The sequence below is a fragment of the Chinchilla lanigera genome, unplaced genomic scaffold (assembly GCF_000276665.1).
Source record: "Chinchilla lanigera isolate Chin_1 unplaced genomic scaffold, ChiLan1.0 scaffold00085, whole genome shotgun sequence".
Taxonomy (NCBI): Eukaryota; Metazoa; Chordata; class Mammalia; order Rodentia; family Chinchillidae; genus Chinchilla; species Chinchilla lanigera.
In genome coordinates, this window is record NW_004955486.1 from 5806376 (window position 1) to 5823967 (window position 17592).

At 44.1% G+C, this 17592-nt stretch overlaps 1 protein-coding gene and 1 pseudogene across 3 annotated transcripts in view; one reads left to right on the forward strand and one right to left on the reverse strand.

Moving 5' to 3' along the window:
- Positions 1-17592, reverse strand: part of Camta1 (calmodulin binding transcription activator 1) — a 774560-nt gene that overhangs the window by 690907 nt on the left and 66061 nt on the right. The window contains exon 1 of one of the 3 annotated variants that reach the window (XM_005404073.2): positions 16391-16461. The exons of the other annotated variants lie outside the window; for them this stretch is intronic. The gene's annotated coding sequence lies outside the window, so the exon portion shown is untranslated. Of the gene's footprint in view, positions 1-16390; positions 16462-17592 lie in introns of those variants that run through there. 3 annotated transcript variants of the gene reach the window in all.
- Positions 6288-7286, forward strand: LOC106146607 (annotated as a pseudogene).

Here is a 17592-nt window from a genome sequence, read left to right on the forward strand (position 1 = left end):
ATTTTTAGTAACATTCCACTCAAATTAACCTGGGGCTCTGAGGACAGTAAGTGCAGTAACAAGACTGTCTTGAAGCCAGACACAGGGCTGGCAGGATGGTAAAGCTCTCCCACGGGCTCTGCCAGCTTCATCCCAATGTGTCAGCCCTCACGGCCTGAGCTCTCTGGGCCTCTCTTCTTGCTGCGCCCATGAACAAGTGTGTGGTGAGGGCCTGAAATAAACAGGTGTAAAATGGGTCAAGGCCGTCGCTTCTATTTCTGTTTTTAACTGAAGAAAATTTGCCCCATTTTGAGAGGCAAAGAGAGAGGAGGAGAAATCCGAATAAAGGCAAACTATAGTATGCATTAATCACATATGTACACACATACATCTACCCCATGTATCATACCCATAGGCACTCACATACATCTTTATTTCCTTGTAACTCAAGATTGGGTCTTGCACAAATGCCTTTTTACATTTCTTACAGCAGAACTTTTATTGGGTTACAGCTGGATTTGTTTTGTTTTTTGTGGTACTGGCAATTGAACCCAGGGCCTTCAAACAGAGGTACGTCCCCAGCCCTTTCTTATTTATAGAGACCAGATCTCACTAAACTACCCAGGCGGGTTCCAAATTGTAATCCTGCCTGAGTCCCAGAGTGCTGGGCGGTGTGCACCACCATGCTCAGCTGGAGGTTGTATCTTTAAGAGGCCACAAAATTTTTTTAAAAGATCAAATTAAAAATTAAAAGTTCAAAGATGATTAAGGCACAGATTCAATTAACACTAATTTAAGAAGAATTTTTTTACTTACTGTGCATATTGAGCAAACTACCATTTTTGTTTTTTTCTAGCAGTGTCCCAGGGGAGTCATTCTCTACAATCAGCTCTCTAACTCAGATTAACATGTCTAAGTACATACTGATATAACAGAACACAATGCTTCAGGAGGCTCCCCCGCTAGCGACTATTTATGAAGCACAGCATTAAGCTGGCCCTCAACTCCCAAAAATGCCAAATGGAAATCCAAGGTCAGGTCCACAGGTTACAAAAATAACAGTATTTCAATGGGGTACTGGAGGTCACTGTGTAACAGAACACTTCTTAATTAATGGAAGACCCTAACAGCCTATCGGTTGTTTCCACAGTGGCCACAAACTACCAAAATGCACACTGATGCAGAGGCAAGCCCCCAAATCTGCTCATCCACCTCCCTCACTCAGGGCCTCCTGTAGTTGCAGAGTGACTTCCAGAAAACAGGATACAGTGTTTATCCAGTCTTACAGGCCAAGGTGGAGTACTTGGGAAAGTGAACAAATTCAAATATTTACTTCATTTGGGGCTGGTTCCCAGTGAACCTCAAATTAGCTGGATGTAAGTATGACCGATCAAACCCACTAGATTACGGTAAAAAGCAAAGGCCCAGCAACACTGAGGCTCGTGTCCCATGCTACGACCAGTCACCTCCACGAGCCTCGAATTCAATACCAAAAAAGCCATGCTGTGAAGTGCCATGAGCCTCCTACAGGGACGTCCTTATTGCATTCATGACCCATTTCCCTATTAGTTATTCAAGTAAACAATTAGTAACTCAAGATACCAGAACAGGGGTTGGGGATTTAGCTCAGCGGCAAAAGCGCCTGCCTGGCAAGCGCAAGGTCGTGAGTTCGGTTCCCGGTACCGGAGAAAAACCAAAAAAAAAAAAAAAAAAAGATACCAGAACAACAAAGATTTCAAGGTGATCAAATGTAAATTACATTTTTTACATAAAATGTGACCATCTCTGGAATCAGCAGCTTCTGACTTGTTTTCCAGTGTTCTCTGCACATTTGCTTTCTGCTACCAACATTTTAAGACCTGTACAAACAAAAACAGCATTTATTCTTCTCTTTCTCCAAAACGGTTACTATTTTTTGTCTTGAAGGTACATAGCAGCCCACCACTGCTTCCCCACCCCACCACCCAGATTCATTCACTCATAACAGGTGCAGATGCTGAGCTCTAGGGAGGCCCAGCACCTGCACCCAAGAAGTTCCGGGGTGAAAGACACCTCTGAAGACTTCATAACCACACACTGTGGTGAGGGCCCTTGCAGGGATGCCGCGACAGGGACAAAAGTGAACTGAAGGACAAGCCGTGCTGGCTGAGCCCAAGAAAAGGTGCACGCATCTGGGCAGGCCGATATTTGGTCCTCCACATCAAGCAGGAAGGAGAGGGATGGCTGGGCAGAGCAGGGAATAGGCAGTGAGAAGTGCCTGCACCCCTGGGGAGAGGAGAGAGGGGGCAGCTGCAGCTGTGGGGAGCATGATTTAGTGCAGCAGGAAGGGCCATGGGGTTGCTCTTTCTCTCCCTTGACCTGTAACTCCACACCCAGAGGCAAGAGCTACAGGCTAATGTAGACTCTCCTGCTGGGTGCGATGACCACACACAAAACTGCCTGAGCACAGAGCCTGGAGCACTGGTGCAAGCGACTCCCTGCACCCAAAAACAGACTGAACACTCACCCTGGCCAAGGTCACGCTGCTGTGATGGTTAAGTAAGTTCAGCAGGCGACTTTTGAAGAAATAAATAAATCACAAGTTTAAATGTCATGCTTGGGATTTTTTGAGCATTCTAGTGAGTGAGATATACACTAAGAACAATGAAAAAATGTCAGAACACTCAACTTTGCTAGTATCTTAGACACAATTGTCATTTTCAAGCAAACTAGAATTTTGTGTGCACCTATGAAGTAATTACATTAACAATGCTTTAAAAAAGTGAGTGCTTCCTCTTCCATAACATGTTACAATCTTACAAGTGGCATCATAAAATAGCTCTCCTTTTGCTGGGATATACTCCTGTCCATTCATCATAAAGACTTATGGTGAAGGGGTGACTCTGTAAGCAAAACACCACTCAGTGGGGAGGAGAGCCACAAAACAAATTTCCATAAAACCATTAATGTTCTTTTAATTTCCTGCCTAATTTCCAGTTTTCGGTGTGCATACATTTCCCCATCAATTGGCAACATTTTAATTAGAATAAAGAGTTTAGGAAAGCTCACGCAGTGAGTAAGGTCCCTTACTACTGAATGGGGTCTGCTGAGCTGTCACGTGAAAGCGACAGTACCAAGGACAACACTGTGTCTACAAGGAGAAGCACACTTCACGACCCAGCGGATGCTCTGATGCTCTCAGGTTCCCGAGGCTACCGGTCAAGCTAGTGCCCCGTCCCCGTGACGTCAGCTGCTGCAACAGGAGCAGGAACTGCACCCTCAACACACAAGTCACCCAAGAACACAAGTTCACAACATACTGCTCAAAACAGGCTCCTTTTCCTATTTCCTCTTCCTTCTTGATTAACCTTAGTATTACAAGAAATCGAAGGGAACCGAAAGTAGATTTAAAATTGATGAAGGTATGGAATCAGGGTGTCCATTATTTTCTCGGCATGAGAAGTAACAAGTGAGTTGTACAGGAACTCCTGTTTATCCTTTCAAACTATTTTACTTTTCTAGCCTACAAGGCTAAACAATAGCTTCCTGATGTCATCATCCATTGTGTGTGTGGTTTTATTCTTCTGTCTTGTGGTACAGACAGAAGCCAGGCCTTCACGATAGCATTGTAGGCCAGCACTTTAGCACTGAACCACACTCCCAGCCCCCTCAACACTGTTTATTAATCTTTAAGGACTCACTGTGGATCAAAGCCTACACCTGTATGTATATGTGTATCATGCATTATATACCCTGCAAGGAAAAGTGCTGATCACATCTGCCCTGTCAAAAGGCTGAGGGCAGGCAGGGTTTGCATGCTGCCTCCTACATCATGCCGACAGCCTCAAAGCTACTAACACTGGCTTCTGTGGGGATTCAGACATCTTCAAGACTATTGAGCAAAGCATCATTAACAGAATTTGAGGGATTTGAGGATTATATGCCAAAATAAAGATCTGCATCTTAAGATATGTCAAAATAAAGGTAAGAATCTGAAAGTTTTTCTTCCTGGAAAAAAAAATTGGCTGAACAAGTTGCTCACATGGGTAACATCCTCATTAGTCATTCAATGAAAGGCCTTCTGGATAAAAGTAAAAACGCAACTGAAAACTGCTGGTTTGGGAAGATCCTGTCAAAATTACAGCCTGTGTTTCTGATATTTTGCTGTGGCTCAGAAGTACCACCCCAAACCCATGATTCCAGGAGGCATCACCTGGACTTACAAGGACAGCAGCCCTCAGAGTCCCACAAAGGCTGTGAGCCTTGTCCAGGGGCAGCAGGTCTGGACCTCTGCGACCCACGGCCACCGCCCTGCCCTCAGCCCTGCTCCACTCCCGAGCAGTCCCAAAAGGCTCTGCTCCCGGCAGACAGTCCTCCAGCAAACCAGCCTCTGGTTCCTCAGTCCTCCAGAGTAAGCCACATACAGTACTTCCATAGGCACCCCAAAGACCTACACTATTCAGCAAGGCAGCCAAGATCCACATGGCCTCCTCGCATCCCAACTGTCCCCGGTCAAGTAAGGTGCGCTGAAGTGTAAAACACATACCAATGTCACACTTCACGAAAATGTAACGTACCTCAAGATTCCATCTTCACACACTCTAGATATACTGGGCTAACTACAGTAAAATATATTACCAAACTTCATTGCATTTCTTTTTTTTTCCCCAGTACTGGGAATCGAACTCGCACCCTTGCGCTTGCCAGGCAGGCGCTGTGCTGCTGAGCTAAATCCCTAGCCCCTTTTTATTTTTAAAAAATATGGCCACTGCAACATGTGGAGTTATACATGGTCCCACGGACTGCTCTGCCCTAGACGTATATCAGTGGTGGCAAACTTATGGCACACATGCCGTGGTCTGCATCGCTGAAAGCTCTAAAAGGTCTGCCATCGCTGCTCTAGATGTAACCATAATGTCCGTGCCTAGCACTCTCCTCACTATCCCAGCTCCAACGTTCCTTGACCCCACTCCTTGAATCCACTGAGGCCATGAGCTCCTTCTGCCCTCGCCTTCTGTCTGGCGTGGATTAAGTGGTCCATCTCCACATGGACTCGCCTGCACAGCCCTCAGCTCCTTTATCCCACCTCCCTCCAGGGAACTCACCTGGCAAAATCCTAATCCTGGGTTAAATCCCACACCTGCCCTTTCCTGGCCTGCACTTAAGCTGCACGGAAAAGGTCTCTTCCCAAACACCCGCTCCATCTCCTAGCCTCCTGCTTTTATTCATACCACCTGGCATCAGGCCTCTTGTCCTCACCAGTTTACTAACACAGCTCTTACAACAGCCAAGAGTAACTTCCACACTGCCAATCCATGGCGAATCCTCCGCAGGCATCTAGCAGCAACTGGCAGGCACCAACTCTGCTCTCAGGACCCGGTCTCCGGTCTGCCTTCTCCGGTTGCTCCTTCTCATTCCCCTCTGCCTCCCGCCGCTAATGCTGGGTGCCCCCGGGATCCACATTTGGACTTTCCTGCCTATACCTAGCCCCTCTGGGATTTTCCTCCCACATGTGGAGTGATGGACGTCCAGCCTAGGCCTCTCTTCAGAGTAAGATGCACACTGCTGCCCATGCAACACTTCCACTTGCCATCTCAACACATTCCCACTGGCTAGACACCAGAGGCACATCCGTGACTGTCCCATCTGGCGGCTTGCACCACCCAAATGGGTCTGTCCCATGCCACCAGACTGGACAGTCACACATGTGCCACCAGCCATCAGTGAGACATACGAGTTACAGCCCCATTATGAATGTGTTAAAGCAAATGTGTGAAACACGATTCAAGCATTCTCCTTGTCCCGCTCAACACCTGATTCCCCAGGTCCACCCAAACTCAAACAGCAAGTACTGCACTGTTCCCGGTAGTCTGTGCCTACAGCGGCATCGTCCCCAACTCTTCCCATGTGAATACAACCATCAGCCCTTGCTCTGAAACATGCCCTGCAACTGCCTAGGCCCAAGCTGCCAGGGGCTCCTGCAGAGGTCTCCATCCTCCCCTACGTCAGGAAGCAGCAACTTTTTCTGTAAGGGCCATGTGGTCCCTGTCACGAGGCTCAACAGAGCTGTGGCAGCTCAAAGGTACACAAGTGAACAAGTGTGCCACTGTCCCTCAGGACATGAGAGAAGGACCGTGGTTCTGTCCAGTACAAGCTGGAATTTGAATTTTGTGTAATTTTCACACGACATGAAACGGATTTTTTTTCAACCACTGAAAACCATTGGCTGCCACTGCCATACTGCAGTTAGGGGGAGGAGGCTGAGGTGGGGGAGTGGTGCCAGCATCAGCACCGTGTTGAGTCTGAGGTGACTCTGGCATGGAATCTACCTCTGTGAGTGGCCTGGTGTGGCAGCAGTGCCATGAGCAGAATGCTCTTACATGGGCAGCAAGATCAAGCTCATTTCCAAGGCAGAGAGCTGCTACAAAGGGATCCTCTGCATCGTCGACACCAAGAACTCCACCGTAACCCTTGACACAGTTCGATGCTTTGATAGAGAAGACGGACCAACAGATCATCCAATACCATCTTGAAATGAAGTCTTCAAATATATTATATTCTGCAGGGGTGATACTGAAGACTTCAGTTTGTGAGCCACCAAAACCACAATGTTCTTTGCCTCAGAACCCAGCTATTGTTCAGTCTTCACCAGGCTCATCTACTTCTTCATTCTAGTCCATTCATTCCTATGAACTTGTGGCAGGGTGCCAACCTACAGACACTTTGGTCCAAGTTCATTAGTCAAGCAGCAGTTTGTTGCTGTTGGTACTGCTGGAATTCCTTGACATTCTTCACAACAGAAACATCAGACACTGGAACCTTATCCCAAAGTAGTAGATAGCTGGTTCTGCCTTTACAGAGGATACAAGACCTATAAAAAGTCATCTCAAGGTTGCTCCAGGCCTCAGATCCTTCGAGAAAAGTGCATGGAATAAACACAACAGATGCCCTCAGCAACTCAAAAATGACAACAAGAGACAAGTAGCTCCAGATGCTTCTTTAGCTACAAGAAGAGGGTGTGGAGATCATCAAGATGGCCAGGGAAGATTTGCTTTTGGCAAGATGGTCCAATGAAATTCGAGGAAAACTTTAAAAGTGCAAGTCCGTAATTTAACAAAGAGGAGATCGACAGTGTTTCCTAAGAAGCTTCAATTAAAAGAAGATAAACTTGAGAACCAAGAGACCCCTGTAAATTGTGAAGTTAAGGAAGACTCAGGAGTTGATACCCAAAACCGTGAAGGAGATGCTGAGGAAGACGACCCTCTTGGACCCAACTGCTGTTATGACAAAGTGAAATCCTTCTTTGATAATACGGTAAGAGAGATCAGAGACCAACCTGGGCTGAAGCAAGACAATGAAACGTGAGACATTTGGAACTTCCCTTCCTCCAAACCATGGCTGGGAGGGGACTGAGGCAGAGGAGGCTTTGGTTTCCATGGCGGCAGAGGTGGCACCTTCACTACTCCTCTGGGATTCTGTTGTGGATTCTGAGCTCGTGGAGGGAGTTTGCAGATTTGAATATAAGGAAGACAACGAAGTTGCTGCATAGTCTTCAAACAAGTCTTTGAAACTGGGTGAATTTGTAGCTCACTCTTCATAGTCCTGAAAACAGGCTTCACTCTTTGTAAAGAATTAAGAGATGAATTTGCTATGTATTTGTCACCAGCACTGTTTTGGGGGTTTTTTCTGCTTAATTTCAAAGATAAAACATAGTTATTGGACAAGTGGGGCTCATCTTTAAAAATGATTGGACTTACAAATACTTTTCAATGACTAAGAGGACTTTTCTTTTGGTTTTGCTTTTCATTTATGAGACTGGGTCTCACTAGGTAGTCCAGGTTGACCTTAACTCACTATGTAGCCAAGGGTGGCCTCAAACTCCTGGCAATCCTCCTACCTCAGCCTCCCTACAGGCATGTACCACCACACCTGGCCTGAGAGGACTTTTCGTATCACTTAAATTGTATCTGGCAATTATTTCAAATTGCCTGCAGACAAGCCTGTGATACTGTGGTTTGAGCCATGAAAGATTATACATGTGTACATAAGTGTTGTGTGTGTCTATCTTTTTCCTTTCTTTCTTTTTGGAAATCCTGTAATATTTGGAATTTTATAATACTTTATCAATTAATTAGGGTGCTGGGTGGTTCAAAATTTGTCAGTGAACTATGTACATGGAATAAATATTGTTTCTTAGGGAAAGGTAACTTTTTTATATATAGTTATAAAATTCCCATTATATTTCACTGCCAAAGAAACATTAAGAATTTTGGATAGCCATATAAAAAAGCAACTAATTTTTTAAAGAATAAACATTTTAAAGCCAGCAAAAAAAAAAACAAAAGCCACCAACAGCACCCTTAGTGCACTGGCTGCACTGACAGGCACCAGCCGGATGTGGCCCACAAAGGCTGCCTGAAGAACCTGCTCTACACTGTATCCTACAGTGGCCCTTTCAATGATGTCTTTTCCTGCTCAAAAATGTTTGCACAGTTTCCTGCCACCCAGAAAAATCAAAAGGCCTCTCGGGGACACACAAGGCCCCAGGACACTGCTCCTGGCCCCCTCCCGAGGACTCCGTCCCAGTGGCCTTCTCTGGGCAGGTCCTCCAGCCCTCTGCCTGTCCTCCTGGTTTCTTTCAGTTCAGCAAACCGGGGTATCTGTTTACCTTGGAGCCTCTGCTTCTGCTGCCCCTTTTGCTTGGGACACTCCCCCTTCAGCCGTCCACGTGGCTCCCTATGCCACTTCCTCATGTCCCTTACTACAGTCGGTCACGCTACCTTAAAGAGTACACACGTGAGGAGCACACAGGCATCCAGGACACCTTGGAACAGACCACCTCACTTCGCTCCTCCTCATGCTCACTATCACTGACATCTCTCCCTTTAATATTTAGAAATGAGATTAGGCAGCTTCTTAACAGTAAAAAGAATGCAGGAAGGGAAAGTGAAGCCTGGGTAGGACGCTGACAGCACCACTTATGCACTGTATGACACAGCCAAGGTAACTTTCTTGGACCTCACTTCCCTCATCTGTGAAATGGGTGAAAAAGAGGCAAAATGGCCGATTTCCTCAAAGTGACCTGAGGAAGATATGAGTTAATAAATGAACCAGGCACTTATCAGCAGTCGATTATCACTTTTTATCAATGGTTTACTGCTGCTTTTCCCCAACCAGAAAATAAGCTCTTCAGGGGGAACAGTGTGATTCTGTTTACTGTTCTATTCCAGAAAGACAATGCCCATACCAGGCATCCAACAACAGATACAGTGATACCTCGTTTCATGAACTTAATTCTTTCCATGATTCAGGTCACAAACCTAATTAGACAAGAATCAAATCAAATTTCCCCATGAGGTCAACACTGAATCTACCCGAAGAATTTGACTTTGTTCTCATCCAATTTGGTCTGCAACCAGAATTGTGGAAAGAATTAGTTTCTGAACCAAGGTACCGCTGTATTTGAAATTATGTCACTTTGGAGAGGGCAGAACACTCTACCCACCTCCCAGCATCGCACAGCTATCAGGGAGGGCAAGAGCTTTCTCCAACCCCATCCAGGGAGAGAAACAAGAAGGCGCCATCCAGGCGGGCTTGCTGGCGCTCCTCCTCTCCAGGCGGGCTTGCTGGTGCTCCTCCTCTCCGTGAAGAAAAGTCTCTCTCCTGCCTTGAAGCAAGGCATAACCGCCATTCTCCGAGCAGCAGGAGTGTAACTTCCTACGTAAGAAATCTCCTACAGTCTAAAACTCTGTTGAATACTCAAAGGTGACACGTTTGGGTCTTGAACCGCATTAAAGAAAAAACAGACTTCAGAGCCGGCCAGTTTCAAATACTGCACGTACAATGCCGACTTAATATCTACTAGCACAATTCTGCAGAGATCTTATGATATTTTCTGGATATAACAAAGAGCAATTCAAAGCAGCTTACATTTAACAGACGACTCCTAAAGCCAAAGACCATCTCCCCAAATAATGGGAGTGCTCTCCAAGCCAGAAGGTAGTGTACCCATTTCCATCTATCTGGGAGACACAGGCCTGGGAGCGTTTCACAGGTCTCATGGGGCGGGTATGTTTCCGTACACCTACACACACGTATTTCTCCTAGGATGACTGAGTTTTCATTCACAGATGGCGTTAAGATGATACTAAAACACTCCCAGGTTCTACAATTTTACAACTCAGTAATGTGAGAGTGCCTGTGTACCTCCTGGTGTAGTGTCAGCTCTTCAAGCAAAACCCCTACTTCTTTCAAAGCAGCACAGGAATGAAGTCACCCACTGTTCAGCAAAGTAGAAATGATGCTCCTAAACTCTAAACTAAAACGTTCCACTGTGAAGTAAGAAATGAACATCTTCAAGACAGGTTGTACCACAGAAAATAAATTGAGATGTGCATAGTAGAAACACAACTGTATCAATCATACCAGTATGCAATTCCAAGGTAGAATTTCCTTCCTGCCTGAAAATTGTGTGTCTAGCTAAGTAAAAGATTAAGAGGAAGGGTAAGAAAACGGTTAAGGAGTGGATGAATCCCAAGACTGGGTGGCCAGGCACCATGCTGCATGGCCTGCCCTCTTCCCTGCACTGGTCTGGCTTCCTGCTGCTGGGGATGTGACTAGAAAAAATGGCAGGGGTTTGTGGGGAGGTCCCAGGAAGGGATAAGACCTGAGATAAGTCTTTTTTTGATAACCCCTGTGGTTGTTTCGTTTTTTAAGTTCTACACTTGACTGTCCATTAAGGTCAGTGTGACATAGCAGAGGACCGGCATGAAGCAGGTAGCTTCAAGTCACACCTCAATCCTGCACTGCTATACAGGGGCAAAACCTGAAAAATCAGGATGATGGTGCTCTAATTCAGTATTGTATTTAGCTGATGATCCTGAATAACACTTTGTCAGCTTTTGTGACCTAGCACAAAACCACATGCCTTGTGATCCACCAGCTGGGCTGCAGTAATGCCCTTGACTCAAGGCTTAAAAGCACTGGTTGGAGCAAAACTTTGATGTATTGTCTTTCCTTATCAAACAGCAACGACTGTCCCCACATTCGGCATCACACAATGTCCCTATATTCGGCATCACAAATTAGATAGTGGCTGGTTAATAAAGACTACCTCTCCCTTTTGGTACCACCACAAAAGCTGCTACTCTTGGCTTTGCTTGTTTGCAAGATCAAAAAGCCACGGCTGTTTGGTTTACAGGATGCAGGGATAAGAACCATCTGCCTGGTCTGGTGTTTCTTTAATTAAAACTTTAATTACAGATATATCTCTGCACAGATATGTGCAGTCTATCAGCTCCTGTTCTTAATTACCTGTGCTAATGAGAAATGAAAAGAGAATTAGTGTTTGCTGAGTGTCTACTATGTTCAAGAACGTGTGCCAAGTGCTATAAGGTGAGCCAGAGCGGGTAAGGGGTAACCAGAGCCAGACCTGGGCCACGACTTCAACCTGCTCCTTGACTGGTGCTCTCTGCACCACCACAAGTAAGTTAAAGGTTGGTTAGTTTCTCCTATGGGGAAAGTGAAGCACTAAGAAAAAAGGATCAGAGCAAAAGAGGAAAAAAAGGACTGGACAAACCTGAAAAAGAAATCCTGGGTAGGTGTGTGTGATACCTGTCATGTGCCATGTTTCTGAACCCAAGTAAAGACATGGGTAGAAGCAGAAATTCTAGTGTACATCCTATGATTCTGAAGGGTGCCACATGGGGCCACGGTAACCACGGCCACAGTTTCCCTGGGAAACAATACCACAAAGAGAACAACAGGAGCTGTTTTCTGTTACTTCCTGCCTATGTGGCTATTTTGTTGCTGCTGTCTTTATTAACTCCCTTTCTGACCAGAGCAGCTTTTCACTGAGGAATGACAAAAATATCTTTGTATACCCTCACCATGTGTTTGTCTCTGCAAAAGCCTTGGAAGGGTTAAGGCCACCAGAAAGAATGCATGAAGCCAACTGGTGCCTGGGCCAACGTGCAGCCGTCAGGGGCAGCACACATAGCCTCCTGGCTTCCATAGGGAGGGGCCCTCTGCTCACCCTCAGAATCGCCCTAACTTTATGTCACTTGCTCCTGTCGGGGTTGGGGAGGAGGAAGCCGCAGGAAGGCAGATCACTCCGATTGCTTCTCCGGCATTTCTAAAGACAATTCACAGCAGCCCTCTGTGCACCCACTTACAGCTCTGAGCTCTGTCCTGTACCCCAATGCACACAACTAACGTGACAGAAAAGGTGGCAAATCCAGGGGCGTTGACCTCAGTTTCCTGCTCAGCAAAATAAGGCGTAAGACTCAGGTGATCATGGACCTTCCAGCTCAAAACACCACGCACCTAGAAGCCTGATGTTCATCAGTCCTGTCACCTAACCTTCAGCACTATTCTATGACTACCAAAATCTGTGAGGCAAAATTAAAATCTCAACAACCAAATTAGGACAAATCACAAAATCTAAGAGTTCAGACTAATGAGAGATAGTGCCTACTCTCTGAAAAAGGGATAATGAGAAGTTACAAAAGTCCATCTGGGCACCTACTACATGCTGGCCACTGGACGGTTTCCAGTCCTTCAGGGTCTCGTGACAGGTACACTGTAGACATCAAGTGGGTGGGTGGACTAGAGAAAAAGAGAGAGGACAGAACTGCGGGAGGAGATGGGCAGAAGAGTGGAAAAGGAAAAGGAAAAATAAATGCATAAGTAACAGAAGGTGAAAGAAGAAAAGTGAGAAAGTAAGAAATGAAATACAGCCTTCATGAGTCCCGTAACTAAGCACAAAACTGGCCTCTGGATAGTCAGGTTCCTGCTGGTAGACTTGACTGTTCTATAGAGCAGATGGCCACAACTGTGCCTACAGGAAAGGTACTGCTTAGTGTTGAGCAACTACGCCAGCCACAAAACCCATTTTAATATACAATGAAGGCAGCTATAGAATTAACAGGACTGGATATATCTGAGAAGCACAAATCTGAATGTGCACAACTTAAATATTTTTTATTTATAAAATAAACTTCCTGTATTTCTGAATCTGTTGATCTCTAAGCACAGTTGTCTGGTAGGACAAGATCAGAGCCAACCGGGTTGTTTTCAAAAAGCCACAGAACAGATGAGCAGCCAGTTTGACAGAAGCTACTGCTCTACAGACCCCACGGAAGCCACACTGAAAAGAGCCTGCCTGGTAATGGAGCCAGCTACACCTTCTGGTGAGGCCTTAGTAAGTTAGGGGTGACGTTATGTTAAAAGGTCTGGGAGCCAAGGAACAACAATATGTACAGCTGAGGCCCTTGCAACCAAAAGGGTAGAACTGTTTCCTATGAGGGGTTCCCCAGGTCTGTAGGTAAATGTGAGGCATCAGGTGTCAGAAGATGAGGTGCGCCTGGATTTAAGTACCAATTCTGCACAAGGATGGGAGAGTGTATTTACCCTATCTGAGCACCAGTATTCTCAGGTACAAAATGGGGTTCATATACCACCCACCTTGTAGACACATCTGGATGCTTAGAATACATGGAAAGCATGGAAAACTATGTGATACACAATCCTACACATGCAGAGATGGCAATAAGGTCCCCCCCCTCCCGCATTCTACTTAAGAGCACACCAAAGCCTCATAAAGTCAAGTAAACACCTTTACACAGTTCAACATCCTGACGCCTTCAAAGCTAGGCACAGTTTGCAGGACGAACAGATACAGTATGGTAAGGCTAACTAGATAAAAAATGGGCTTCTTCCTCAGGTCTGTTTCCTTGAGTCTCCATAACCAAAAATAGCTAAAACGAAAGAACATATCAATATAGGGTGAGGCAGCTCTTCATAAACTCAACAAGCCAGGTGTAACTTTACCCACCGAACCTGCACCTGTTTTACAGGTGCTTAATTACCAGAAACCATGCAGTTTCAAGGGTCTCTAAGTCAGTGGTAAAAGACTAAAGGGCCATTTTGTGTACGGTGTATATGCCCTGCTCCTGATGTTGGGTTTGGCCACACTGTATGTCAGTGCTGCTGTAAGGACTTGGCACACATCACTCCGCTAAAACTCACCATGATCCTTTGGGTAGGTGTTATTATCATCCCCAACTTAAAGAGAAGGAAACTCAGGCACAAGGAGGTTAGGTAATGTGTTGCAGTCAGAACACTTGCAAGAGGCCGAGGTGGATTCGAACCACAGCAGCCTGGCTCCAGAGCCATGGTCCTGGCCCTTCACCACAGGTTCACTACCACTGCCTCTTGGCACAGCCATAGGATGAGGTTCAGTTTCAAAAGCACCTTTCTTCTGAGTTCCCAGTGTGTGTTTCATTTATCCTCCCAACAACCCTAAAAAGCAAGTAGGAGACATACAGTATCTACATTTTACATACAATAAATGGAAGTAGCATCAATGAAATGTTTTACAAACTCCTACATGGTCAGCCAAGCAACCAATTTCACTGTTTGCACACCAAAACTGAAGTCTAGTTAAGTCTCTCTGTTTGAATATTTTAGTGTTAGGTAATTAACAGATTCCAGTGACATAGCCAGAGACCTTGCTAGCCCAGTGCAGATTTTGTGATTCTCATATAAAGTGTCTTCTCAGTGAATTAAATTACTAAAACAATATCCACGTGGCTTACCACTTACCAGGAGTCTCGAATACTAACCAAATAGCCAGTGCTCACTGAACGTAACAAATGTGTCCATGTACTAGCTCTCTTTGAAAACTTAGCTTATCTTAAAATATATTGAAAGGAGAAAACTTTAAAAGAAAATCTAATTGACCCAATCACAAAATAAAACATGACAGTAAAAAAATGTCTCTTCTGTACCTACTAATGTCTCTTCACCTCCAACTTGGTTTATGAATAAAGCACTTGACTGCAATAGATGGGAGCTCACAGGGGAGCTGAATCTATCCACAGGGAGCTTAGGAATCCCCAGGGGACCAGCAGCAAGCATAGTGAAATCCAACAAGCAGTCACCCTCTGCAGTCCTGTGAGTCTAGGAATTCCAAGTCAGGTATCATTTCCTTGGTGCTGGAAAGATATAGCATCAAAGGAACAAATAAAGGACATACCTAAGGCCAAAAATGTCTCTTGGAATCTGAAAAACATTCCTGCACAACTGTGTAACTCACTTTAAATTTAAAAAAAAAAAAAAAAAAAAAAAATCACTTTAAAATTCAAGGTTCAGCAAGAAAGCTGCTCCCAACTGTTGGGACAGTTATAATCATGGAGGCTTTATGATGGCAGGATGTTTTTGCCTACGGTATTAGTATTTCTCAACTTTTATTTTGCAATTCTGTGAAAAGATCCCCAACAGGCCGAAGGCAGTTTTCCAGGCATGTAGGTGTAATAGGTACAAACAAGCTCACGAGCCTGAAGAAGTGTTCATGAGAGTTGTGATGGCCAATGAACAGCTCACCACGACTAATTTTAATTTCTGGTTCTAATGAATGATATAAACTTTTATAGGTATCAACAAAGCTCAGAGAGGACTTAAATCCATTTCAATGCTCATTTAGCAGCTTCAGCTGTGTGCAATTAAAACATCAGCATTAAATGTTAGAGAATAAAATAATGAGACACTTAAAAAATAATCTGTGCTTCACTGGCCCATGCTAAGAGATCTCACTTTCGGGGGTAGGGTGAATCTTGCAAGTTCAAAGAATTAAGTATGACTTTTGGTTCACTTTGCCTTAAGAATTTTCTGAAAAGAATACAATAACAATGCATTATTTGAAAAGCAAACATGAAGTAAGAATAAATGGCATAAATCAATCTGGTAAGAGGACCATCAGAGCTGAAATCAGGTTTCAGGGGAGACAAAAGCAGTTGGGTCATGTTAAAACTGTTGACTATCTTTTACTTATGTCTCGAAGAAATAAAATATTAAAGTCAGAGAGAGATGCATTTTGGTAACAAAACAACTTTGTATTCTTCTGGTCCTTTAGCAAAATTAAAATTAAAAATCTAAGCTTTTTTTCCCAATAATTCTTGAAAATACAAAATATAACCTGAGGATGGAGAACGTGCTGCTATTTCTGAAGGAAAGACATGTTACCCGCAGCACAGGCTTGTGTGGCAATGGGGTGGTGGTGAAGGGGCTGTGTGAGGGGGGTGGCGGTGGTTTGGGGGGCGAGGGGTGGCTGTGGGTGACCTGGGTGTGACCTATACGTGAACATCAGTTAATTCAGCTTTTGCAAAACATGGATAGAAAAGGAAATATCCTGTATGGGGAAATGCACTCAATAAACTTAAATTTTTAAGGGATGAAAACACAGATTACACTTTATTTTAAAAAACTGAAATGAATTTTAATACAGAAAATGGAGACAGCATTTTGCAAATTTATCACTCAAAGGGGTATCTCTATTTGAGGAAATCAGCGTGCTACACTTTGAAAGATGAAATGTTACAGCTTGTACACCAAAATTAAAAAATGAAATTAAATTAAAAAATGAAATGGTTACCAAGGTAATGCAGGTCAGGGGATCAAAGGTGAAGGGTCACACATTATTAAAAAGAAATCCAAAAGGACGGCTGCATCATGATCTCTGCAAAACAAAGGAGCTCCAGTAAGTACAACTAATATCTCTGATAATTCAAAATCAAGCTCTTGAAAAGAAGACTCCACTGTAACTGAACACCGTTATCCCTGATTATTTGTAGAGCCATTTTATTTAGGTACAAAACCAAATTTTAATTACCTGTTACCAACGAACCTTTTTAAACATTTAGCCATTCAATTATATTAAAAACCAAAATATCTCCAATTGAAAGTGATCAGGAAGTATTGATATTTCAGTTGGCGCCCACAGCCTGTTTTCTGGAAATGACAGTGTCTGATAAGTTGCCAACATATCAGAAATCTAATTTGGTCACAGCATGGTTGAGTTTTCTCCCTCTCCTCAAGGAATGAGTTCCAAAATTGAGTTTTTGCAAATTTCTTTCATTTGAAGTAGCTGCATAAAATTTCCATTATTGGAACATTTAGTATAACAATGTTCTAGAAGACAGCAATAAAGTGATACATGATAAAATAAACTGTGTAACTATATCTATTAAGATCTGTTCTCACATTCAACTTTCACTGCACAGGGAAAAAAATGTCATTTTAAGCAAAGCAACTTGCTAGTTCTACTGGAATTACACAGAGTTAATAGAAGCTTAACATAAGGAATATTTAACAAAGGGGGAAAAAAGTATCTGACAGGCTTCATTTCTTCAACAAATGTTATTATTTACTCATGGTCCCCATTAACAAACATGTTTTCGAAAGAATATAAAAAGCTAAGGTTTTGTTTTTAGAGTGTAGCTATCACCTAACTCCTGACAAATTTAACTTTATAGCCATCAACAGTAAGCACAATTAATAGTAATGGTAAATAACTTCAACATTCACTTCACTAGTAAATAAAAGGAACGGTTTCATACTACAATCGTCTTCCATGTCTCCTCTGAAAACTAAGCCTAGCAGGCTACATTCCCCATTTCCGGGTGCAAACTCCTTAGCCTACTGGTCATCGGGTTCTAAAACACTACACACACAAAGGCCCACCACCTACGAGGAGGGGGGCATAACTAGCGAAAGGAACTCGGTTCAGTTACTGTCCCTTTATAAGTCCTTAATGAATGGCCATTTCTTCTTTCTTTCTCCCAGTTCAGTTTTAGC